This window comes from Carassius gibelio, chromosome B19 (assembly GCF_023724105.1).
Source record: "Carassius gibelio isolate Cgi1373 ecotype wild population from Czech Republic chromosome B19, carGib1.2-hapl.c, whole genome shotgun sequence".
Classification (NCBI taxonomy): domain Eukaryota; kingdom Metazoa; phylum Chordata; class Actinopteri; order Cypriniformes; family Cyprinidae; genus Carassius; species Carassius gibelio.
Genome location: NC_068414.1, coordinates 1,823,012 through 1,845,800, shown reverse-complemented (window position 1 = coordinate 1,845,800; position 22,789 = coordinate 1,823,012). Strand labels below are relative to the sequence as shown.

At 46.4% G+C, this 22,789-nt stretch overlaps 24 non-coding genes across 24 annotated transcripts; all 24 read left to right on the top strand.

The window, feature by feature from the left end:
• The first annotated feature begins 1,224 nt into the window (after positions 1 to 1,224).
• LOC127980325 (U5 spliceosomal RNA) lies at positions 1,225 to 1,339 on the top strand. Its single transcript, XR_008159355.1, has one exon. It is a non-coding gene; the product is annotated as a U5 spliceosomal RNA (small nuclear RNA).
• A 285-nt stretch (positions 1,340 to 1,624) lies between these two features.
• trnag-ucc (transfer RNA glycine (anticodon UCC)) lies at positions 1,625 to 1,696 on the top strand. The gene has a single exon. It is a non-coding gene; the product is annotated as a tRNA-Gly (tRNA).
• Positions 1,697 to 3,053: 1,357 nt separating this feature from the next.
• Positions 3,054 to 3,168, top strand: LOC127980324 (U5 spliceosomal RNA). The gene has a single exon (XR_008159354.1). It is a non-coding gene; the product is annotated as a U5 spliceosomal RNA (small nuclear RNA).
• Positions 3,169 to 3,453: 285 nt separating this feature from the next.
• trnag-ucc (transfer RNA glycine (anticodon UCC)) lies at positions 3,454 to 3,525 on the top strand. The gene has a single exon. It is a non-coding gene; the product is annotated as a tRNA-Gly (tRNA).
• Positions 3,526 to 4,883: 1,358 nt separating this feature from the next.
• Positions 4,884 to 4,998, top strand: LOC127980323 (U5 spliceosomal RNA). Its single transcript, XR_008159353.1, has one exon. It is a non-coding gene; the product is annotated as a U5 spliceosomal RNA (small nuclear RNA).
• A 285-nt stretch (positions 4,999 to 5,283) lies between these two features.
• On the top strand, positions 5,284 to 5,355 carry trnag-ucc (transfer RNA glycine (anticodon UCC)). Its single transcript has one exon. It is a non-coding gene; the product is annotated as a tRNA-Gly (tRNA).
• Positions 5,356 to 6,721: 1,366 nt separating this feature from the next.
• Positions 6,722 to 6,836, top strand: LOC127980322 (U5 spliceosomal RNA). Its single transcript, XR_008159352.1, has one exon. It is a non-coding gene; the product is annotated as a U5 spliceosomal RNA (small nuclear RNA).
• Positions 6,837 to 7,121: 285 nt separating this feature from the next.
• Positions 7,122 to 7,193, top strand: trnag-ucc (transfer RNA glycine (anticodon UCC)). The gene has a single exon. It is a non-coding gene; the product is annotated as a tRNA-Gly (tRNA).
• Positions 7,194 to 8,559: 1,366 nt separating this feature from the next.
• Positions 8,560 to 8,674, top strand: LOC127980321 (U5 spliceosomal RNA). The gene has a single exon (XR_008159351.1). It is a non-coding gene; the product is annotated as a U5 spliceosomal RNA (small nuclear RNA).
• A 285-nt stretch (positions 8,675 to 8,959) lies between these two features.
• On the top strand, positions 8,960 to 9,031 carry trnag-ucc (transfer RNA glycine (anticodon UCC)). The gene has a single exon. It is a non-coding gene; the product is annotated as a tRNA-Gly (tRNA).
• Positions 9,032 to 10,397: 1,366 nt separating this feature from the next.
• Positions 10,398 to 10,512, top strand: LOC127980320 (U5 spliceosomal RNA). The gene has a single exon (XR_008159350.1). It is a non-coding gene; the product is annotated as a U5 spliceosomal RNA (small nuclear RNA).
• A 285-nt stretch (positions 10,513 to 10,797) lies between these two features.
• On the top strand, positions 10,798 to 10,869 carry trnag-ucc (transfer RNA glycine (anticodon UCC)). The gene has a single exon. It is a non-coding gene; the product is annotated as a tRNA-Gly (tRNA).
• Positions 10,870 to 12,234: 1,365 nt separating this feature from the next.
• Positions 12,235 to 12,349, top strand: LOC127980318 (U5 spliceosomal RNA). The gene has a single exon (XR_008159349.1). It is a non-coding gene; the product is annotated as a U5 spliceosomal RNA (small nuclear RNA).
• A 285-nt stretch (positions 12,350 to 12,634) lies between these two features.
• trnag-ucc (transfer RNA glycine (anticodon UCC)) lies at positions 12,635 to 12,706 on the top strand. The gene has a single exon. It is a non-coding gene; the product is annotated as a tRNA-Gly (tRNA).
• A 1,367-nt stretch (positions 12,707 to 14,073) lies between these two features.
• Positions 14,074 to 14,188, top strand: LOC127980317 (U5 spliceosomal RNA). Its single transcript, XR_008159348.1, has one exon. It is a non-coding gene; the product is annotated as a U5 spliceosomal RNA (small nuclear RNA).
• A 285-nt stretch (positions 14,189 to 14,473) lies between these two features.
• On the top strand, positions 14,474 to 14,545 carry trnag-ucc (transfer RNA glycine (anticodon UCC)). The gene has a single exon. It is a non-coding gene; the product is annotated as a tRNA-Gly (tRNA).
• A 1,365-nt stretch (positions 14,546 to 15,910) lies between these two features.
• On the top strand, positions 15,911 to 16,025 carry LOC127980315 (U5 spliceosomal RNA). The gene has a single exon (XR_008159346.1). It is a non-coding gene; the product is annotated as a U5 spliceosomal RNA (small nuclear RNA).
• A 285-nt stretch (positions 16,026 to 16,310) lies between these two features.
• On the top strand, positions 16,311 to 16,382 carry trnag-ucc (transfer RNA glycine (anticodon UCC)). The gene has a single exon. It is a non-coding gene; the product is annotated as a tRNA-Gly (tRNA).
• Positions 16,383 to 17,748: 1,366 nt separating this feature from the next.
• On the top strand, positions 17,749 to 17,863 carry LOC127980314 (U5 spliceosomal RNA). The gene has a single exon (XR_008159345.1). It is a non-coding gene; the product is annotated as a U5 spliceosomal RNA (small nuclear RNA).
• Positions 17,864 to 18,148: 285 nt separating this feature from the next.
• Positions 18,149 to 18,220, top strand: trnag-ucc (transfer RNA glycine (anticodon UCC)). Its single transcript has one exon. It is a non-coding gene; the product is annotated as a tRNA-Gly (tRNA).
• Positions 18,221 to 19,586: 1,366 nt separating this feature from the next.
• LOC127980313 (U5 spliceosomal RNA) lies at positions 19,587 to 19,701 on the top strand. The gene has a single exon (XR_008159344.1). It is a non-coding gene; the product is annotated as a U5 spliceosomal RNA (small nuclear RNA).
• A 285-nt stretch (positions 19,702 to 19,986) lies between these two features.
• trnag-ucc (transfer RNA glycine (anticodon UCC)) lies at positions 19,987 to 20,058 on the top strand. The gene has a single exon. It is a non-coding gene; the product is annotated as a tRNA-Gly (tRNA).
• Positions 20,059 to 21,424: 1,366 nt separating this feature from the next.
• LOC127980312 (U5 spliceosomal RNA) lies at positions 21,425 to 21,539 on the top strand. The gene has a single exon (XR_008159343.1). It is a non-coding gene; the product is annotated as a U5 spliceosomal RNA (small nuclear RNA).
• Positions 21,540 to 21,824: 285 nt separating this feature from the next.
• Positions 21,825 to 21,896, top strand: trnag-ucc (transfer RNA glycine (anticodon UCC)). The gene has a single exon. It is a non-coding gene; the product is annotated as a tRNA-Gly (tRNA).
• Positions 21,897 to 22,789: the final 893 nt, after the last annotated feature.

The window sequence follows — 22,789 nt, the reverse complement described above, 5'->3', positions numbered from 1 at the left end:
ATTGTTTGGACTCTTTTTTTTTTTTTTTTTTTTTTTTAAATTGCGCTTTAAACAAAAAGTATTGTGTCAATGCAACTGAACAATATTAATTAGGAACACAGTGCGTCAAAAAGCAAAATGACAGTTAAAGGCATTTCGTTATTGATACTGTCCACTATACTAACGAGGAGCCGTGCATGCTGCCGTTTCTCCCCCAACCGACGGCACTGCACTGACATAACTAAACAATGCATGGCTTCTTCTGACGCAGACCCAGCCCTAGCACCGTAAAATTTCTGATGGACCCATCATTAGCTGAAGTCGCATAACACTTGGAACACTACCCGTAGCAGGGGTCATTGTTTGGACTCTTTTTTTTTTTTTTTTTTTTTTTAAATTGCGCTTTAAACAAAAAGTATTGCGTCAATGCAACTGAACAACATTAATTAGGAACACAGTGCGTCAAAAAGCAAAATGACAGTTAAAGGCATTTCGTTATTGAACTCTTTGATGACATCATTCAGCTAAGTTCAGTTTTAAATAGTATCTGTGCAATAATTTGCAATCAAGTCAACGATATCTCTGTACATGAAGTGTCCCAAGCTCCGCCTGCCAGAGGCGACAGAGGCAAGAAACCAAAACTCGATCGGTGAAAGGATGGAGAAAAAACCCGGTGAGAAACCAGGCTCAGTCGGGGAGACAGTTCTCCCCTTGTCAGACGAAACCAGTAGATCAGCTCCAGGCTGCAGGAATGTCAGACTGTGCAGAAGAATCATCTGTTTCCTGTGGTCTTGTCCAGGTGGTCTTTACAGGGGATTTGTATCTGCGGCTCATCTAGTTGTCACGGTCTCCGCTGTGTTTCTGGGCCATAGAGGTCCTTTCTAGGTGTTGATCCACCATCTTCTCTGGATACGGACTGGATCCGGGTGACTGAAGCGGATACAGACTGGATCTGGTGGCTACGGTGACCTCGGAATAAGGGATTTCTTTAAAAGACTTTTTTTTTCATATAAGATTTTATCCAACTTTTCAGATAGAGGCATGAGAAAGAGATTGCCTTGATTGGGCTTTTGGTTATTGGTGGGCCGAGGGGACTTTTTTGAGTTTTACTCCTCCGTTTTGGAGTGGGGGGGGGGGGGGGGTGCTGACGAAACACATGTGGGCAGGCGTTGTCACCCTTGATGACCCTTGGCGAGCGTAGTAGTTTAACAGAGGCAGCGCACAGGCCCGAGCGTTTGGAGACACAGCTCGAGTTTCTCTTCATTGTCGCATAAATCTTTCGCCTTTTACTAAAGATTTCCGTGGAGGGGAACTTTTGCGAGTGACCTGTATTTTTGGGTGCTCTGCTCACTGCAGAGCTACATCGAAATGTCAAGAGCAGAATCAGTTTGACCGTCCGCCAGCATGCTGCGAGAGGGCTTGCCACTGGTCATCGTCTGAATGGGCACTCTCTGCGTTTGACCACTTCGTGTTTATTTAGCCGGATGGGAAGGCAGCGTTTTCTTGTACGTGACGGGATGCAAATTCTTGAAGGCTCTCTTTAGTGACGGGTCCAAACAAAGATCTCATCTGCTCCTCTAGCCCTATCGGCGACTCGTGCACTTCGAGCCTTCTTAGTGACGGCGCAAGTTGCTGACTGCCTACTGCGTTGGTGGTATAGTGGTGAGCATAGCTGCCTTCCAAGCAGTTGACCCGGGTTCGATTCCCGGCCAACGCATGTCCTTTGGCTCGGGCTGACGTCGAAGCAGAACTCCCTCTGTGACCTGTGCCTCCACCCAAAACTTTTGGATGGAATAATATCGGATGGACCCATCATTAGCTGAAGTCGCATAACACTTGCAACACTACCCGTAGCAGGGGTCATTGTTTGGACTCTTTTTTTTTTTTTTTTTAATTGCGCTTTAAACAAAAAGTATTGTGTCAATGCAACTGAACAATATTAATTAGGAACACAGTGCGTCAAAAAGCAAAATGACAGTTAAAGGCATTTCGTTATTGATACTGTCCACTATACTAACGAGGAGCCGTGCATGCTGCCGTTTCTCCCCCAACCGACGGCACTGCACTGACATAACTAAACAATGCATGGCTTCTTCTGACGCAGACCCAGCCCTAGCACCGTAAAATTTCTGATGGACCCATCATTAGCTGAAGTCGCATAACACTTGGAACACTACCCGTAGCAGGGGTCATTGTTTGGACTCTTTTTTTTTTTTTTTTTTTTTTTAAATTGCGCTTTAAACAAAAAGTATTGCGTCAATGCAACTGAACAACATTAATTAGGAACACAGTGCATCAAAAAGCAAAATGACAGTTAAAGGCATTTCGTTATTGAACTCTTTGATGACATCATTCAGCTAAGTTCAGTTTTAAATAGTATCTGTGCAATAATTTGCAATCAAGTCAACGATATCTCTGTACATGAAGTGTCCCAAGCTCCGCCTGCCAGAGGCGACAGAGGCAAGAAACCAAAACTCGATCGGTGAAAGGATGGAGAAAAAACCCGGTGAGAAACCAGGCTCAGTCGGGGAGACAGTTCTCCCCTTGTCAGACGAAACCAGTAGATCAGCTCCAGGCTGCAGGAATGTCAGACTGTGCAGAAGAATCATCTGTTTCCTGTGGTCTTGTCCAGGTGGTCTTTACAGGGGATTTGTATCTGCGGCTCATCTAGTTGTCACGGTCTCCGCTGTGTTTCTGGGCCATAGAGGTCCTTTCTAGGTGTTGATCCACCATCTTCTCTGGATACGGACTGGATCCGGGTGACTGAAGCGGATACAGACTGGATCTGGTGGCTACGGTGACCTCGGAATAAGGGATTTCTTTAAAAGACTTTTTTTTTCATATAAGATTTTATCCAACTTTTCAGATAGAGGCATGAGAAAGAGATTGCCTTGATTGGGCTTTTGGTTATTGGTGGGCAGAGGGGACTTTTTTGAGTTTTACTCCTCCGTTTTGGAGTGGGGGGGGGGGGTGCTGACGAAACACATGTGGGCAGGCGTTGTCACCCTTGATGACCCTTGGCGAGCGTAGTAGTTTAACAGAGGCAGCGCACAGGCCCGAGCGTTTGGAGACACAGCTCGAGTTTCTCTTCATTGTCGCATAAATCTTTCGCCTTTTACTAAAGATTTCCGTGGAGGGGAACTTTTGCGAGTGACCTGTATTTTTGGGTGCTCTGCTCACTGCAGAGCTACATCGAAATGTCAAGAGCAGAATCAGTTTGACCGTCCGCCAGCATGCTGCGAGAGGGCTTGCCACTGGTCATCGTCTGAATGGGCACTCTCTGCGTTTGACCACTTCGTGTTTATTTAGCCGGATGGGAAGGCAGCGTTTTCTTGTACGTGACGGGATGCAAATTCTTGAAGGCTCTCTTTAGTGACGGGTCCAAACAAAGATCTCATCTGCTCCTCTAGCCCTATCGGCGACTCGTGCACTTCGAGCCTTCTTAGTGACGGCGCAAGTTGCTGACTGCCTACTGCGTTGGTGGTATAGTGGTGAGCATAGCTGCCTTCCAAGCAGTTGACCCGGGTTCGATTCCCGGCCAACGCATGTCCTTTGGCTCGGGCTGACGTCGAAGCAGAACTCCCTCTGTGACCTGTGCCTCCACCCAAAACTTTTGGATGGAATAATATCGGATGGACCCATCATTAGCTGAAGTCGCATAACACTTGCAACACTACCCGTAGCAGGGGTCATTGTTTGGACTCTTTTTTTTTTTTTTTTTAATTGCGCTTTAAACAAAAAGTATTGTGTCAATGCAACTGAACAATATTAATTAGGAACACAGTGCGTCAAAAAGCAAAATGACAGTTAAAGGCATTTCGTTATTGATACTGTCCACTATACTAACGAGGAGCCGTGCATGCTGCCGTTTCTCCCCCAACCGACGGCACTGCACTGACATAACTAAACAATGCATGGCTTCTTCTGACGAGGACCCAGCCCTAGCACCGTAAAATTTCTGATGGACCCATCATTAGCTGAAGTCGCATAACACTTGGAACACTACCCGTAGCAGGGGTCATTGTTTGGACTCTTTTTTTTTTTTTTTTTTTTTTTTAAATTGCGCTTTAAACAAAAAGTATTGCGTCAATGCAACTGAACAACATTAATTAGGAACACAGTGCGTCAAAAAGCAAAATGACAGTTAAAGGCATTTCGTTATTGAACTCTTTGATGACATCATTCAGCTAAGTTCAGTTTTAAATAGTATCTGTGCAATAATTTGCAATCAAGTCAACGATATCTCTGTACATGAAGTGTCCCAAGCTCCGCCTGCCAGAGGCGACAGAGGCAAGAAACCAAAACTCGATCGGTGAAAGGATGGAGAAAAAACCCGGTGAGAAACCAGGCTCAGTCGGGGAGACAGTTCTCCCCTTGTCAGACGAAACCAGTAGATCAGCTCCAGGCTGCAGGAATGTCAGACTGTGCAGAAGAATCATCTGTTTCCTGTGGTCTTGTCCAGGTGGTCTTTACAGGGGATTTGTATCTGCGGCTCATCTAGTTGTCACGGTCTCCGCTGTGTTTCTGGGCCATAGAGGTCCTTTCTAGGTGTTGATCCACCATCTTCTCTGGATACGGACTGGATCCGGGTGACTGAAGCGGATACAGACTGGATCTGGTGGCTACGGTGACCTCGGAATAAGGGATTTCTTTAAAAGACTTTTTTTTTCATATAAGATTTTATCCAACTTTTCAGATAGAGGCATGAGAAAGAGATTGCCTTGATTGGGCTTTTGGTTATTGGTGGGCCGAGGGGACTTTTTTGAGTTTTACTCCTCCGTTTTGGAGTGGGGGGGGGGGGTGCTGACGAAACACATGTGGGCAGGCGTTGTCACCCTTGATGACCCTTGGCGAGCGTAGTAGTTTAACAGAGGCAGCGCACAGGCCCGAGCGTTTGGAGACACAGCTCGAGTTTCTCTTCATTGTCGCATAAATCTTTCGCCTTTTACTAAAGATTTCCGTGGAGGGGAACTTTTGCGAGTGACCTGTATTTTTGGGTGCTCTGCTCACTGCAGAGCTACATCGAAATGTCAAGAGCAGAATCAGTTTGACCGTCCGCCAGCATGCTGCGAGAGGGCTTGCCACTGGTCATCGTCTGAATGGGCACTCTCTGCGTTTGACCACTTCGTGTTTATTTAGCCGGATGGGAAGGCAGCGTTTTCTTGTACGTGACGGGATGCAAATTCTTGAAGGCTCTCTTTAGTGACGGGTCCAAACAAAGATCTCATCTGCTCCTCTAGCCCTATCGGCGACTCGTGCACTTCGAGCCTTCTTAGTGACGGCGCAAGTTGCTGACTGCCTACTGCGTTGGTGGTATAGTGGTGAGCATAGCTGCCTTCCAAGCAGTTGACCCGGGTTCGATTCCCGGCCAACGCATGTCCTTTGGCTCGGGCTGACGTCGAAGCAGAACTCCCTCTGTGACCTGTGCCTCCACCCAAAACTTTTGGATGGAATAATATCGGATGGACCCATCATTAGCTGAAGTCGCATAACACTTGCAACACTACCCGTAGCAGGGGTCATTGTTTGGACTCTTTTTTTTTTTTTTTTTTTTTTTTTAATTGCGCTTTAAACAAAAAGTATTGTGTCAATGCAACTGAACAATATTAATTAGGAACACAGTGCGTCAAAAAGCAAAATGACAGTTAAAGGCATTTCGTTATTGATACTGTCCACTATACTAACGAGGAGCCGTGCATGCTGCCGTTTCTCCCCCAACCGACGGCACTGCACTGACATAACTAAACAATGCATGGCTTCTTCTGACGCAGACCCAGCCCTAGCACCGTAAAATTTCTGATGGACCCATCATTAGCTGAAGTCGCATAACACTTGGAACACTACCCGTAGCAGGGGTCATTGTTTGGACTCTTTTTTTTTTTTTTTTTTTTTTTTAAATTGCGCTTTAAACAAAAAGTATTGCGTCAATGCAACTGAACAACATTAATTAGGAACACAGTGCGTCAAAAAGCAAAATGACAGTTAAAGGCATTTCGTTATTGAACTCTTTGATGACATCATTCAGCTAAGTTCAGTTTTAAATAGTATCTGTGCAATAATTTGCAATCAAGTCAACGATATCTCTGTACATGAAGTGTCCCAAGCTCCGCCTGCCAGAGGCGACAGAGGCAAGAAACCAAAACTCGATCGGTGAAAGGATGGAGAAAAAACCCGGTGAGAAACCAGGCTCAGTCGGGGAGACAGTTCTCCCCTTGTCAGACGAAACCAGTAGATCAGCTCCAGGCTGCAGGAATGTCAGACTGTGCAGAAGAATCATCTGTTTCCTGTGGTCTTGTCCAGGTGGTCTTTACAGGGGATTTGTATCTGCGGCTCATCTAGTTGTCACGGTCTCCGCTGTGTTTCTGGGCCATAGAGGTCCTTTCTAGGTGTTGATCCACCATCTTCTCTGGATACGGACTGGATCCGGGTGACTGAAGCGGATACAGACTGGATCTGGTGGCTACGGTGACCTCGGAATAAGGGATTTCTTTAAAAGACTTTTTTTTTCATATAAGATTTTATCCAACTTTTCAGATAGAGGCATGAGAAAGAGATTGCCTTGATTGGGCTTTTGGTTATTGGTGGGCCGAGGGGACTTTTTTGAGTTTTACTCCTCCGTTTTGGAGTGGGGGGGGGGGGTGCTGACGAAACACATGTGGGCAGGCGTTGTCACCCTTGATGACCCTTGGCGAGCGTAGTAGTTTAACAGAGGCAGCGCACAGGCCCGAGCGTTTGGAGACACAGCTCGAGTTTCTCTTCATTGTCGCATAAATCTTTCGCCTTTTACTAAAGATTTCCGTGGAGGGGAACTTTTGCGAGTGACCTGTATTTTTGGGTGCTCTGCTCACTGCAGAGCTACATCGAAATGTCAAGAGCAGAATCAGTTTGACCGTCCGCCAGCATGCTGCGAGAGGGCTTGCCACTGGTCACCGTCTGAATGGGCACTCTCTGCGTTTGACCACTTCGTGTTTATTTAGCCGGATGGGAAGGCAGCGTTTTCTTGTACGTGACGGGATGCAAATTCTTGAAGGCTCTCTTTAGTGACGGGTCCAAACAAAGATCTCATCTGCTCCTCTAGCCCTATCGGCGACTCGTGCACTTCGAGCCTTCTTAGTGACGGCGCAAGTTGCTGACTGCCTACTGCGTTGGTGGTATAGTGGTGAGCATAGCTGCCTTCCAAGCAGTTGACCCGGGTTCGATTCCCGGCCAACGCATGTCCTTTGGCTCGGGCTGACGTCGAAGCAGAACTCCCTCTGTGACCTGTGCCTCCACCCAAAACTTTTGGATGGAATAATATCGGATGGACCCATCATTAGCTGAAGTCGCATAACACTTGCAACACTACCCGTAGCAGGGGTCATTGTTTGGACTCTTTTTTTTTTTTTTTTTTTTTTTTAAATTGCGCTTTAAACAAAAAGTATTGTGTCAATGCAACTGAACAATATTAATTAGGAACACAGTGCGTCAAAAAGCAAAATGACAGTTAAAGGCATTTCGTTATTGATACTGTCCACTATACTAACGAGGAGCCGTGCATGCTGCCGTTTCTCCCCCAACCGACGGCACTGCACTGACATAACTAAACAATGCATGGCTTCTTCTGACGCAGACCCAGCCCTAGCACCGTAAAATTTCTGATGGACCCATCATTAGCTGAAGTCGCATAACACTTGGAACACTACCCGTAGCAGGGGTCATTGTTTGGACTCTTTTTTTTTTTTTTTTTTTTTTTAAATTGCGCTTTAAACAAAAAGTATTGCGTCAATGCAACTGAACAACATTAATTAGGAACACAGTGCGTCAAAAAGCAAAATGACAGTTAAAGGCATTTCGTTATTGAACTCTTTGATGACATCATTCAGCTAAGTTCAGTTTTAAATAGTATCTGTGCAATAATTTGCAATCAAGTCAACGATATCTCTGTACATGAAGTGTCCCAAGCTCCGCCTGCCAGAGGCGACAGAGGCAAGAAACCAAAACTCGATCGGTGAAAGGATGGAGAAAAAACCCGGTGAGAAACCAGGCTCAGTCGGGGAGACAGTTCTCCCCTTGTCAGACGAAACCAGTAGATCAGCTCCAGGCTGCAGGAATGTCAGACTGTGCAGAAGAATCATCTGTTTCCTGTGGTCTTGTCCAGGTGGTCTTTACAGGGGATTTGTATCTGCGGCTCATCTAGTTGTCACGGTCTCCGCTGTGTTTCTGGGCCATAGAGGTCCTTTCTAGGTGTTGATCCACCATCTTCTCTGGATACGGACTGGATCCGGGTGACTGAAGCGGATACAGACTGGATCTGGTGGCTACGGTGACCTCGGAATAAGGGATTTCTTTAAAAGACTTTTTTTTTCATATAAGATTTTATCCAACTTTTCAGATAGAGGCATGAGAAAGAGATTGCCTTGATTGGGCTTTTGGTTATTGGTGGGCCGAGGGGACTTTTTTGAGTTTTACTCCTCCGTTTTGGAGTGGGGGGGGGGGGGTGCTGACGAAACACATGTGGGCAGGCGTTGTCACCCTTGATGACCCTTGGCGAGCGTAGTAGTTTAACAGAGGCAGCGCACAGGCCCGAGCGTTTGGAGACACAGCTCGAGTTTCTCTTCATTGTCGCATAAATCTTTCGCCTTTTACTAAAGATTTCCGTGGAGGGGAACTTTTGCGAGTGACCTGTATTTTTGGGTGCTCTGCTCACTGCAGAGCTACATCGAAATGTCAAGAGCAGAATCAGTTTGACCGTCCGCCAGCATGCTGCGAGAGGGCTTGCCACTGGTCATCGTCTGAATGGGCACTCTCTGCGTTTGACCACTTCGTGTTTATTTAGCCGGATGGGAAGGCAGCGTTTTCTTGTACGTGACGGGATGCAAATTCTTGAAGGCTCTCTTTAGTGACGGGTCCAAACAAAGATCTCATCTGCTCCTCTAGCCCTATCGGCGACTCGTGCACTTCGAGCCTTCTTAGTGACGGCGCAAGTTGCTGACTGCCTACTGCGTTGGTGGTATAGTGGTGAGCATAGCTGCCTTCCAAGCAGTTGACCCGGGTTCGATTCCCGGCCAACGCATGTCCTTTGGCTCGGGCTGACGTCGAAGCAGAACTCCCTCTGTGACCTGTGCCTCCACCCAAAACTTTTGGATGGAATAATATCGGATGGACCCATCATTAGCTGAAGTCGCATAACACTTGCAACACTACCCGTAGCAGGGGTCATTGTTTGGACTCTTTTTTTTTTTTTTTTTTTTTTTTTAATTGCGCTTTAAACAAAAAGTATTGTGTCAATGCAACTGAACAATATTAATTAGGAACACAGTGCGTCAAAAAGCAAAATGACAGTTAAAGGCATTTCGTTATTGATACTGTCCACTATACTAACGAGGAGCCGTGCATGCTGCCGTTTCTCCCCCAACCGACGGCACTGCACTGACATAACTAAACAATGCATGGCTTCTTCTGACGCAGACCCAGCCCTAGCACCGTAAAATTTCTGATGGACCCATCATTAGCTGAAGTCGCATAACACTTGGAACACTACCCGTAGCAGGGGTCATTGTTTGGACTCTTTTTTTTTTTTTTTTTTTTTTTTAAATTGCGCTTTAAACAAAAAGTATTGCGTCAATGCAACTGAACAACATTAATTAGGAACACAGTGCGTCAAAAAGCAAAATGACAGTTAAAGGCATTTCGTTATTGAACTCTTTGATGACATCATTCAGCTAAGTTCAGTTTTAAATAGTATCTGTGCAATAATTTGCAATCAAGTCAACGATATCTCTGTACATGAAGTGTCCCAAGCTCCGCCTGCCAGAGGCGACAGAGGCAAGAAACCAAAACTCGATCGGTGAAAGGATGGAGAAAAAACCCGGTGAGAAACCAGGCTCAGTCGGGGAGACAGTTCTCCCCTTGTCAGACGAAACCAGTAGATCAGCTCCAGGCTGCAGGAATGTCAGACTGTGCAGAAGAATCATCTGTTTCCTGTGGTCTTGTCCAGGTGGTCTTTACAGGGGATTTGTATCTGCGGCTCATCTAGTTGTCACGGTCTCCGCTGTGTTTCTGGGCCATAGAGGTCCTTTCTAGGTGTTGATCCACCATCTTCTCTGGATACGGACTGGATCCGGGTGACTGAAGCGGATACAGACTGGATCTGGTGGCTACGGTGACCTCGGAATAAGGGATTTCTTTAAAAGACTTTTTTTTTCATATAAGATTTTATCCAACTTTTCAGATAGAGGCATGAGAAAGAGATTGCCTTGATTGGGCTTTTGGTTATTGGTGGGCCGAGGGGACTTTTTTGAGTTTTACTCCTCCGTTTTGGAGTGGGGGGGGGGGGTGCTGACGAAACACATGTGGGCAGGCGTTGTCACCCTTGATGACCCTTGGCGAGCGTAGTAGTTTAACAGAGGCAGCGCACAGGCCCGAGCGTTTGGAGACACAGCTCGAGTTTCTCTTCATTGTCGCATAAATCTTTCGCCTTTTACTAAAGATTTCCGTGGAGGGGAACTTTTGCGAGTGACCTGTATTTTTGGGTGCTCTGCTCACTGCAGAGCTACATCGAAATGTCAAGAGCAGAATCAGTTTGACCGTCCGCCAGCATGCTGCGAGAGGGCTTGCCACTGGTCATCGTCTGAATGGGCACTCTCTGCGTTTGACCACTTCGTGTTTATTTAGCCGGATGGGAAGGCAGCGTTTTCTTGTACGTGACGGGATGCAAATTCTTGAAGGCTCTCTTTAGTGACGGGTCCAAACAAAGATCTCATCTGCTCCTCTAGCCCTATCGGCGACTCGTGCACTTCGAGCCTTCTTAGTGACGGCGCAAGTTGCTGACTGCCTACTGCGTTGGTGGTATAGTGGTGAGCATAGCTGCCTTCCAAGCAGTTGACCCGGGTTCGATTCCCGGCCAACGCATGTCCTTTGGCTCGGGCTGACGTCGAAGCAGAACTCCCTCTGTGACCTGTGCCTCCACCCAAAACTTTTGGATGGAATAATATCGGATGGACCCATCATTAGCTGAAGTCGCATAACACTTGCAACACTACCCGTAGCAGGGGTCATTGTTTGGACTCTTTTTTTTTTTTTTTTTTTTTTTTAAATTGCGCTTTAAACAAAAAGTATTGTGTCAATGCAACTGAACAATATTAATTAGGAACACAGTGCGTCAAAAAGCAAAATGACAGTTAAAGGCATTTCGTTATTGATACTGTCCACTATACTAACGAGGAGCCGTGCATGCTGCCGTTTCTCCCCCAACCGACGGCACTGCACTGACATAACTAAACAATGCATGGCTTCTTCTGACGCAGACCCAGCCCTAGCACCGTAAAATTTCTGATGGACCCATCATTAGCTGAAGTCGCATAACACTTGGAACACTACCCGTAGCAGGGGTCATTGTTTGGACTCTTTTTTTTTTTTTTTTTTTTTTTAAATTGCGCTTTAAACAAAAAGTATTGCGTCAATGCAACTGAACAACATTAATTAGGAACACAGTGCGTCAAAAAGCAAAATGACAGTTAAAGGCATTTCGTTATTGAACTCTTTGATGACATCATTCAGCTAAGTTCAGTTTTAAATAGTATCTGTGCAATAATTTGCAATCAAGTCAACGATATCTCTGTACATGAAGTGTCCCAAGCTCCGCCTGCCAGAGGCGACAGAGGCAAGAAACCAAAACTCGATCGGTGAAAGGATGGAGAAAAAACCCGGTGAGAAACCAGGCTCAGTCGGGGAGACAGTTCTCCCCTTGTCAGACGAAACCAGTAGATCAGCTCCAGGCTGCAGGAATGTCAGACTGTGCAGAAGAATCATCTGTTTCCTGTGGTCTTGTCCAGGTGGTCTTTACAGGGGATTTGTATCTGCGGCTCATCTAGTTGTCACGGTCTCCGCTGTGTTTCTGGGCCATAGAGGTCCTTTCTAGGTGTTGATCCACCATCTTCTCTGGATACGGACTGGATCCGGGTGACTGAAGCGGATACAGACTGGATCTGGTGGCTACGGTGACCTCGGAATAAGGGATTTCTTTAAAAGACTTTTTTTTTCATATAAGATTTTATCCAACTTTTCAGATAGAGGCATGAGAAAGAGATTGCCTTGATTGGGCTTTTGGTTATTGGTGGGCCGAGGGGACTTTTTTGAGTTTTACTCCTCCGTTTTGGAGTGGGGGGGGGGGGTGCTGACGAAACACATGTGGGCAGGCGTTGTCACCCTTGATGACCCTTGGCGAGCGTAGTAGTTTAACAGAGGCAGCGCACAGGCCCGAGCGTTTGGAGACACAGCTCGAGTTTCTCTTCATTGTCGCATAAATCTTTCGCCTTTTACTAAAGATTTCCGTGGAGGGGAACTTTTGCGAGTGACCTGTATTTTTGGGTGCTCTGCTCACTGCAGAGCTACATCGAAATGTCAAGAGCAGAATCAGTTTGACCGTCCGCCAGCATGCTGCGAGAGGGCTTGCCACTGGTCATCGTCTGAATGGGCACTCTCTGCGTTTGACCACTTCGTGTTTATTTAGCCGGATGGGAAGGCAGCGTTTTCTTGTACGTGACGGGATGCAAATTCTTGAAGGCTCTCTTTAGTGACGGGTCCAAACAAAGATCTCATCTGCTCCTCTAGCCCTATCGGCGACTCGTGCACTTCGAGCCTTCTTAGTGACGGCGCAAGTTGCTGACTGCCTACTGCGTTGGTGGTATAGTGGTGAGCATAGCTGCCTTCCAAGCAGTTGACCCGGGTTCGATTCCCGGCCAACGCATGTCCTTTGGCTCGGGCTGACGTCGAAGCAGAACTCCCTCTGTGACCTGTGCCTCCACCCAAAACTTTTGGATGGAATAATATCGGATGGACCCATCATTAGCTGAAGTCGCATAACACTTGCAACACTACCCGTAGCAGGGGTCATTGTTTGGACTCTTTTTTTTTTTTTTTTTTTTTTTTTAATTGCGCTTTAAACAAAAAGTATTGTGTCAATGCAACTGAACAATATTAATTAGGAACACAGTGCGTCAAAAAGCAAAATGACAGTTAAAGGCATTTCGTTATTGATACTGTCCACTATACTAACGAGGAGCCGTGCATGCTGCCGTTTCTCCCCCAACCGACGGCACTGCACTGACATAACTAAACAATGCATGGCTTCTTCTGACGCAGACCCAGCCCTAGCACCGTAAAATTTCTGATGGACCCATCATTAGCTGAAGTCGCATAACACTTGGAACACTACCCGTAGCAGGGGTCATTGTTTGGACTCTTTTTTTTTTTTTTTTTTTTTTTTAAATTGCGCTTTAAACAAAAAGTATTGCGTCAATGCAACTGAACAACATTAATTAGGAACACAGTGCGTCAAAAAGCAAAATGACAGTTAAAGGCATTTCGTTATTGAACTCTTTGATGACATCATTCAGCTAAGTTCAGTTTTAAATAGTATCTGTGCAATAATTTGCAATCAAGTCAACGATATCTCTGTACATGAAGTGTCCCAAGCTCCGCCTGCCAGAGGCGACAGAGGCAAGAAACCAAAACTCGATCGGTGAAAGGATGGAGAAAAAACCCGGTGAGAAACCAGGCTCAGTCGGGGAGACAGTTCTCCCCTTGTCAGACGAAACCAGTAGATCAGCTCCAGGCTGCAGGAATGTCAGACTGTGCAGAAGAATCATCTGTTTCCTGTGGTCTTGTCCAGGTGGTCTTTACAGGGGATTTGTATCTGCGGCTCATCTAGTTGTCACGGTCTCCGCTGTGTTTCTGGGCCATAGAGGTCCTTTCTAGGTGTTGATCCACCATCTTCTCTGGATACGGACTGGATCCGGGTGACTGAAGCGGATACAGACTGAATCTGGTGGCTACGGTGACCTCGGAATAAGGGATTTCTTTAAAAGACTTTTTTTTTCATATAAGATTTTATCCAACTTTTCAGATAGAGGCATGAGAAAGAGATTGCCTTGATTGGGCTTTTGGTTATTGGTGGGCCGAGGGGACTTTTTTGAGTTTTACTCCTCCGTTTTGGAGTGGGGGGGGGGGGGTGCTGACGAAACACATGTGGGCAGGCGTTGTCACCCTTGATGACCCTTGGCGAGCGTAGTAGTTTAACAGAGGCAGCGCACAGGCCCGAGCGTTTGGAGACACAGCTCGAGTTTCTCTTCATTGTCGCATAAATCTTTCGCCTTTTACTAAAGATTTCCGTGGAGGGGAACTTTTGCGAGTGACCTGTATTTTTGGGTGCTCTGCTCACTGCAGAGCTACATCGAAATGTCAAGAGCAGAATCAGTTTGACCGTCCGCCAGCATGCTGCGAGAGGGCTTGCCACTGGTCATCGTCTGAATGGGCACTCTCTGCGTTTGACCACTTCGTGTTTATTTAGCCGGATGGGAAGGCAGCGTTTTCTTGTACGTGACGGGATGCAAATTCTTGAAGGCTCTCTTTAGTGACGGGTCCAAACAAAGATCTCATCTGCTCCTCTAGCCCTATCGGCGACTCGTGCACTTCGAGCCTTCTTAGTGACGGCGCAAGTTGCTGACTGCCTACTGCGTTGGTGGTATAGTGGTGAGCATAGCTGCCTTCCAAGCAGTTGACCCGGGTTCGATTCCCGGCCAACGCATGTCCTTTGGCTCGGGCTGACGTCGAAGCAGAACTCCCTCTGTGACCTGTGCCTCCACCCAAAACTTTTGGATGGAATAATATCGGATGGACCCATCATTAGCTGAAGTCGCATAACACTTGCAACACTACCCGTAGCAGGGGTCATTGTTTGGACTCTTTTTTTTTTTTTTTTTTTTTTTTAAATTGCGCTTTAAACAAAAAGTATTGTGTCAATGCAACTGAACAATATTAATTAGGAACACAGTGCGTCAAAAAGCAAAATGACAGTTAAAGGCATTTCGTTATTGATACTGTCCACTATACTAACGAGGAGCCGTGCATGCTGCCGTTTCTCCCCCAACCGACGGCACTGCACTGACATAACTAAACAATGCATGGCTTCTTCTGACGCAGACCCAGCCCTAGCACCGTAAAATTTCTGATGGACCCATCATTAGCTGAAGTCGCATAACACTTGGAACACTACCCGTAGCAGGGGTCATTGTTTGGACTCTTTTTTTTTTTTTTTTTTTTTTTAAATTGCGCTTTAAACAAAAAGTATTGCGTCAATGCAACTGAACAACATTAATTAGGAACACAGTGCGTCAAAAAGCAAAATGACAGTTAAAGGCATTTCGTTATTGAACTCTTTGATGACATCATTCAGCTAAGTTCAGTTTTAAATAGTATCTGTGCAATAATTTGCAATCAAGTCAACGATATCTCTGTACATGAAGTGTCCCAAGCTCCGCCTGCCAGAGGCGACAGAGGCAAGAAACCAAAACTCGATCGGTGAAAGGATGGAGAAAAAACCCGGTGAGAAACCAGGCTCAGTCGGGGAGACAGTTCTCCCCTTGTCAGACGAAACCAGTAGATCAGCTCCAGGCTGCAGGAATGTCAGACTGTGCAGAAGAATCATCTGTTTCCTGTGGTCTTGTCCAGGTGGTCTTTACAGGGGATTTGTATCTGCGGCTCATCTAGTTGTCACGGTCTCCGCTGTGTTTCTGGGCCATAGAGGTCCTTTCTAGGTGTTGATCCACCATCTTCTCTGGATACGGACTGGATCCGGGTGACTGAAGCGGATACAGACTGGATCTGGTGGCTACGGTGACCTCGGAATAAGGGATTTCTTTAAAAGACTTTTTTTTTCATATAAGATTTTATCCAACTTTTCAGATAGAGGCATGAGAAAGAGATTGCCTTGATTGGGCTTTTGGTTATTGGTGGGCCGAGGGGACTTTTTTGAGTTTTACTCCTCCGTTTTGGAGTGGGGGGGGGGGGTGCTGACGAAACACATGTGGGCAGGCGTTGTCACCCTTGATGACCCTTGGCGAGCGTAGTAGTTTAACAGAGGCAGCGCACAGGCCCGAGCGTTTGGAGACACAGCTCGAGTTTCTCTTCATTGTCGCATAAATCTTTCGCCTTTTACTAAAGATTTCCGTGGAGGGGAACTTTTGCGAGTGACCTGTATTTTTGGGTGCTCTGCTCACTGCAGAGCTACATCGAAATGTCAAGAGCAGAATCAGTTTGACCGTCCGCCAGCATGCTGCGAGAGGGCTTGCCACTGGTCATCGTCTGAATGGGCACTCTCTGCGTTTGACCACTTCGTGTTTATTTAGCCGGATGGGAAGGCAGCGTTTTCTTGTACGTGACGGGATGCAAATTCTTGAAGGCTCTCTTTAGTGACGGGTCCAAACAAAGATCTCATCTGCTCCTCTAGCCCTATCGGCGACTCGTGCACTTCGAGCCTTCTTAGTGACGGCGCAAGTTGCTGACTGCCTACTGCGTTGGTGGTATAGTGGTGAGCATAGCTGCCTTCCAAGCAGTTGACCCGGGTTCGATTCCCGGCCAACGCATGTCCTTTGGCTCGGGCTGACGTCGAAGCAGAACTCCCTCTGTGACCTGTGCCTCCACCCAAAACTTTTGGATGGAATAATATCGGATGGACCCATCATTAGCTGAAGTCGCATAACACTTGCAACACTACCCGTAGCAGGGGTCATTGTTTGGACTCTTTTTTTTTTTTTTTTTTTTTTTTTAATTGCGCTTTAAACAAAAAGTATTGTGTCAATGCAACTGAACAATATTAATTAGGAACACAGTGCGTCAAAAAGCAAAATGACAGTTAAAGGCATTTCGTTATTGATACTGTCCACTATACTAACGAGGAGCCGTGCATGCTGCCGTTTCTCCCCCAACCGACGGCACTGCACTGACATAACTAAACAATGCATGGCTTCTTCTGACGCAGACCCAGCCCTAGCACCGTAAAATTTCTGATGGACCCATCATTAGCTGAAGTCGCATAACACTTGGAACACTACCCGTAGCAGGGGTCATTGTTTGGACTCTTTTTTTTTTTTTTTTTTTTTTTTAAATTGCGCTTTAAACAAAAAGTATTGCGTCAATGCAACTGAACAACATTAATTAGGAACACAGTGCGTCAAAAAGCAAAATGACAGTTAAAGGCATTTCGTTATTGAACTCTTTGATGACATCATTCAGCTAAGTTCAGTTTTAAATAGTATCTGTGCAATAATTTGCAATCAAGTCAACGATATCTCTGTACATGAAGTGTCCCAAGCTCCGCCTGCCAGAGGCGACAGAGGCAAGAAACCAAAACTCGATCGGTGAAAGGATGGAGAAAAAACCCGGTGAGAAACCAGGCTCAGTCGGGGAGACAGTTCTCCCCTTGTCAGACGAAACCAGTAGATCAGCTCCAGGCTGCAGGAATGTCAGACTGTGCAGAAGAATCATCTGTTTCCTGTGGTCTTGTCCAGGTGGTCTTTACAGGGGATTTGTATCTGCGGCTCATCTAGTTGTCACGGTCTCCGCTGTGTTTCTGGGCCATAGAGGTCCTTTCTAGGTGTTGATCCACCATCTTCTCTGGATACGGACTGGATCCGGGTGACTGAAGCGGATACAGACTGGATCTGGTGGCTACGGTGACCTCGGAATAAGGGATTTCTTTAAAAGACTTTTTTTTTCATATAAGATTTTATCCAACTTTTCAGATAGAGGCATGAGAAAGAGATTGCCTTGATTGGGCTTTTGGTTATTGGTGGGCCGAGGGGACTTTTTTGAGTTTTACTCCTCCGTTTTGGAGTGGGGGGGGGGGGTGCTGACGAAACACATGTGGGCAGGCGTTGTCACCCTTGATGACCCTTGGCGAGCGTAGTAGTTTAACAGAGGCAGCGCACAGGCCCGAGCGTTTGGAGACACAGCTCGAGTTTCTCTTCATTGTCGCATAAATCTTTCGCCTTTTACTAAAGATTTCCGTGGAGGGGAACTTTTGCGAGTGACCTGTATTTTTGGGTGCTCTGCTCACTGCAGAGCTACATCGAAATGTCAAGAGCAGAATCAGTTTGACCGTCCGCCAGCATGCTGCGAGAGGGCTTGCCACTGGTCACCGTCTGAATGGGCACTCTCTGCGTTTGACCACTTCGTGTTTATTTAGCCGGATGGGAAGGCAGCGTTTTCTTGTACGTGACGGGATGCAAATTCTTGAAGGCTCTCTTTAGTGACGGGTCCAAACAAAGATCTCATCTGCTCCTCTAGCCCTATCGGCGACTCGTGCACTTCGAGCCTTCTTAGTGACGGCGCAAGTTGCTGACTGCCTACTGCGTTGGTGGTATAGTGGTGAGCATAGCTGCCTTCCAAGCAGTTGACCCGGGTTCGATTCCCGGCCAACGCATGTCCTTTGGCTCGGGCTGACGTCGAAGCAGAACTCCCTCTGTGACCTGTGCCTCCACCCAAAACTTTTGGATGGAATAATATCGGATGGACCCATCATTAGCTGAAGTCGCATAACACTTGCAACACTACCCGTAGCAGGGGTCATTGTTTGGACTCTTTTTTTTTTTTTTTTTTTTTTTTAAATTGCGCTTTAAACAAAAAGTATTGTGTCAATGCAACTGAACAATATTAATTAGGAACACAGTGCGTCAAAAAGCAAAATGACAGTTAAAGGCATTTCGTTATTGATACTGTCCACTATACTAACGAGGAGCCGTGCATGCTGCCGTTTCTCCCCCAACCGACGGCACTGCACTGACATAACTAAACAATGCATGGCTTCTTCTGACGCAGACCCAGCCCTAGCACCGTAAAATTTCTGATGGACCCATCATTAGCTGAAGTCGCATAACACTTGGAACACTACCCGTAGCAGGGGTCATTGTTTGGACTCTTTTTTTTTTTTTTTTTTTTTTTAAATTGCGCTTTAAACAAAAAGTATTGCGTCAATGCAACTGAACAACATTAATTAGGAACACAGTGCGTCAAAAAGCAAAATGACAGTTAAAGGCATTTCGTTATTGAACTCTTTGATGACATCATTCAGCTAAGTTCAGTTTTAAATAGTATCTGTGCAATAATTTGCAATCAAGTCAACGATATCTCTGTACATGAAGTGTCCCAAGCTCCGCCTGCCAGAGGCGACAGAGGCAAGAAACCAAAACTCGATCGGTGAAAGGATGGAGAAAAAACCCGGTGAGAAACCAGGCTCAGTCGGGGAGACAGTTCTCCCCTTGTCAGACGAAACCAGTAGATCAGCTCCAGGCTGCAGGAATGTCAGACTGTGCAGAAGAATCATCTGTTTCCTGTGGTCTTGTCCAGGTGGTCTTTACAGGGGATTTGTATCTGCGGCTCATCTAGTTGTCACGGTCTCCGCTGTGTTTCTGGGCCATAGAGGTCCTTTCTAGGTGTTGATCCACCATCTTCTCTGGATACGGACTGGATCCGGGTGACTGAAGCGGATACAGACTGGATCTGGTGGCTACGGTGACCTCGGAATAAGGGATTTCTTTAAAAGACTTTTTTTTTCATATAAGATTTTATCCAACTTTTCAGATAGAGGCATGAGAAAGAGATTGCCTTGATTGGGCTTTTGGTTATTGGTGGGCCGAGGGGACTTTTTTGAGTTTTACTCCTCCGTTTTGGAGTGGGGGGGGGGGGGTGCTGACGAAACACATGTGGGCAGGCGTTGTCACCCTTGATGACCCTTGGCGAGCGTAGTAGTTTAACAGAGGCAGCGCACAGGCCCGAGCGTTTGGAGACACAGCTCGAGTTTCTCTTCATTGTCGCATAAATCTTTCGCCTTTTACTAAAGATTTCCGTGGAGGGGAACTTTTGCGAGTGACCTGTATTTTTGGGTGCTCTGCTCACTGCAGAGCTACATCGAAATGTCAAGAGCAGAATCAGTTTGACCGTCCGCCAGCATGCTGCGAGAGGGCTTGCCACTGGTCATCGTCTGAATGGGCACTCTCTGCGTTTGACCACTTCGTGTTTATTTAGCCGGATGGGAAGGCAGCGTTTTCTTGTACGTGACGGGATGCAAATTCTTGAAGGCTCTCTTTAGTGACGGGTCCAAACAAAGATCTCATCTGCTCCTCTAGCCCTATCGGCGACTCGTGCACTTCGAGCCTTCTTAGTGACGGCGCAAGTTGCTGACTGCCTACTGCGTTGGTGGTATAGTGGTGAGCATAGCTGCCTTCCAAGCAGTTGACCCGGGTTCGATTCCCGGCCAACGCATGTCCTTTGGCTCGGGCTGACGTCGAAGCAGAACTCCCTCTGTGACCTGTGCCTCCACCCAAAACTTTTGGATGGAATAATATCGGATGGACCCATCATTAGCTGAAGTCGCATAACACTTGCAACACTACCCGTAGCAGGGGTCATTGTTTGGACTCTTTTTTTTTTTTTTTTTTTTTTTTTAATTGCGCTTTAAACAAAAAGTATTGTGTCAATGCAACTGAACAATATTAATTAGGAACACAGTGCGTCAAAAAGCAAAATGACAGTTAAAGGCATTTCGTTATTGATACTGTCCACTATACTAACGAGGAGCCGTGCATGCTGCCGTTTCTCCCCCAACCGACGGCACTGCACTGACATAACTAAACAATGCATGGCTTCTTCTGACGCAGACCCAGCCCTAGCACCGTAAAATTTCTGATGGACCCATCATTAGCTGAAGTCGCATAACACTTGGAACACTACCCGTAGCAGGGGTCATTGTTTGGACTCTTTTTTTTTTTTTTTTTTTTTTTTAAATTGCGCTTTAAACAAAAAGTATTGCGTCAATGCAACTGAACAACATTAATTAGGAACACAGTGCGTCAAAAAGCAAAATGACAGTTAAAGGCATTTCGTTATTGAACTCTTTGATGACATCATTCAGCTAAGTTCAGTTTTAAATAGTATCTGTGCAATAATTTGCAATCAAGTCAACGATATCTCTGTACATGAAGTGTCCCAAGCTCCGCCTGCCAGAGGCGACAGAGGCAAGAAACCAAAACTCGATCGGTGAAAGGATGGAGAAAAAACCCGGTGAGAAACCAGGCTCAGTCGGGGAGACAGTTCTCCCCTTGTCAGACGAAACCAGTAGATCAGCTCCAGGCTGCAGGAATGTCAGACTGTGCAGAAGAATCATCTGTTTCCTGTGGTCTTGTCCAGGTGGTCTTTACAGGGGATTTGTATCTGCGGCTCATCTAGTTGTCACGGTCTCCGCTGTGTTTCTGGGCCATAGAGGTCCTTTCTAGGTGTTGATCCACCATCTTCTCTGGATACGGACTGGATCCGGGTGACTGAAGCGGATACAGACTGGATCTGGTGGCTACGGTGACCTCGGAATAAGGGATTTCTTTAAAAGACTTTTTTTTTCATATAAGATTTTATCCAACTTTTCAGATAGAGGCATGAGAAAGAGATTGCCTTGATTGGGCTTTTGGTTATTGGTGGGCCGAGGGGACTTTTTTGAGTTTTACTCCTCCGTTTTGGAGTGGGGGGGGGGGGTGCTGACGAAACACATGTGGGCAGGCGTTGTCACCCTTGATGACCCTTGGCGAGCGTAGTAGTTTAACAGAGGCAGCGCACAGGCCCGAGCGTTTGGAGACACAGCTCGAGTTTCTCTTCATTGTCGCATAAATCTTTCGCCTTTTACTAAAGATTTCCGTGGAGGGGAACTTTTGCGAGTGACCTGTATTTTTGGGTGCTCTGCTCACTGCAGAGCTACATCGAAATGTCAAGAGCAGAATCAGTTTGACCGTCCGCCAGCATGCTGCGAGAGGGCTTGCCACTGGTCATCGTCTGAATGGGCACTCTCTGCGTTTGACCACTTCGTGTTTATTTAGCCGGATGGGAAGGCAGCGTTTTCTTGTACGTGACGGGATGCAAATTCTTGAAGGCTCTCTTTAGTGACGGGTCCAAACAAAGATCTCATCTGCTCCTCTAGCCCTATCGGCGACTCGTGCACTTCGAGCCTTCTTAGTGACGGCGCAAGTTGCTGACTGCCTACTGCGTTGGTGGTATAGTGGTGAGCATAGCTGCCTTCCAAGCAGTTGACCCGGGTTCGATTCCCGGCCAACGCATGTCCTTTGGCTCGGGCTGACGTCGAAGCAGAACTCCCTCTGTGACCTGTGCCTCCACCCAAAACTTTTGGATGGAATAATATCGGATGGACCCATCATTAGCTGAAGTCGCATAACACTTGCAACACTACCCGTAGCAGGGGTCATTGTTTGGACTCTTTTTTTTTTTTTTTTTTTTTTTTAAATTGCGCTTTAAACAAAAAGTATTGTGTCAATGCAACTGAACAATATTAATTAGGAACACAGTGCGTCAAAAAGCAAAATGACAGTTAAAGGCATTTCGTTATTGATACTGTCCACTATACTAACGAGGAGCCGTGCATGCTGCCGTTTCTCCCCCAACCGACGGCACTGCACTGACATAACTAAACAATGCATGGCTTCTTCTGACGCAGACCCAGCCCTAGCACCGTAAAATTTCTGATGGACCCATCATTAGCTGAAGTCGCATAACACTTGGAACACTACCCGTAGCAGGGGTCATTGTTTGGACTCTTTTTTTTTTTTTTTTTTTTTTTAAATTGCGCTTTAAACAAAAAGTATTGCGTCAATGCAACTGAACAACATTAATTAGGAACACAGTGCGTCAAAAAGCAAAATGACAGTTAAAGGCATTTCGTTATTGAACTCTTTGATGACATCATTCAGCTAAGTTCAGTTTTAAATAGTATCTGTGCAATAATTTGCAATCAAGTCAACGATATCTCTGTACATGAAGTGTCCCAAGCTCCGCCTGCCAGAGGCGACAGAGGCAAGAAACCAAAACTCGATCGGTGAAAGGATGGAGAAAAAACCCGGTGAGAAACCAGGCTCAGTCGGGGAGACAGTTCTCCCCTTGTCAGACGAAACCAGTAGATCAGCTCCAGGCTGCAGGAATGTCAGACTGTGCAGAA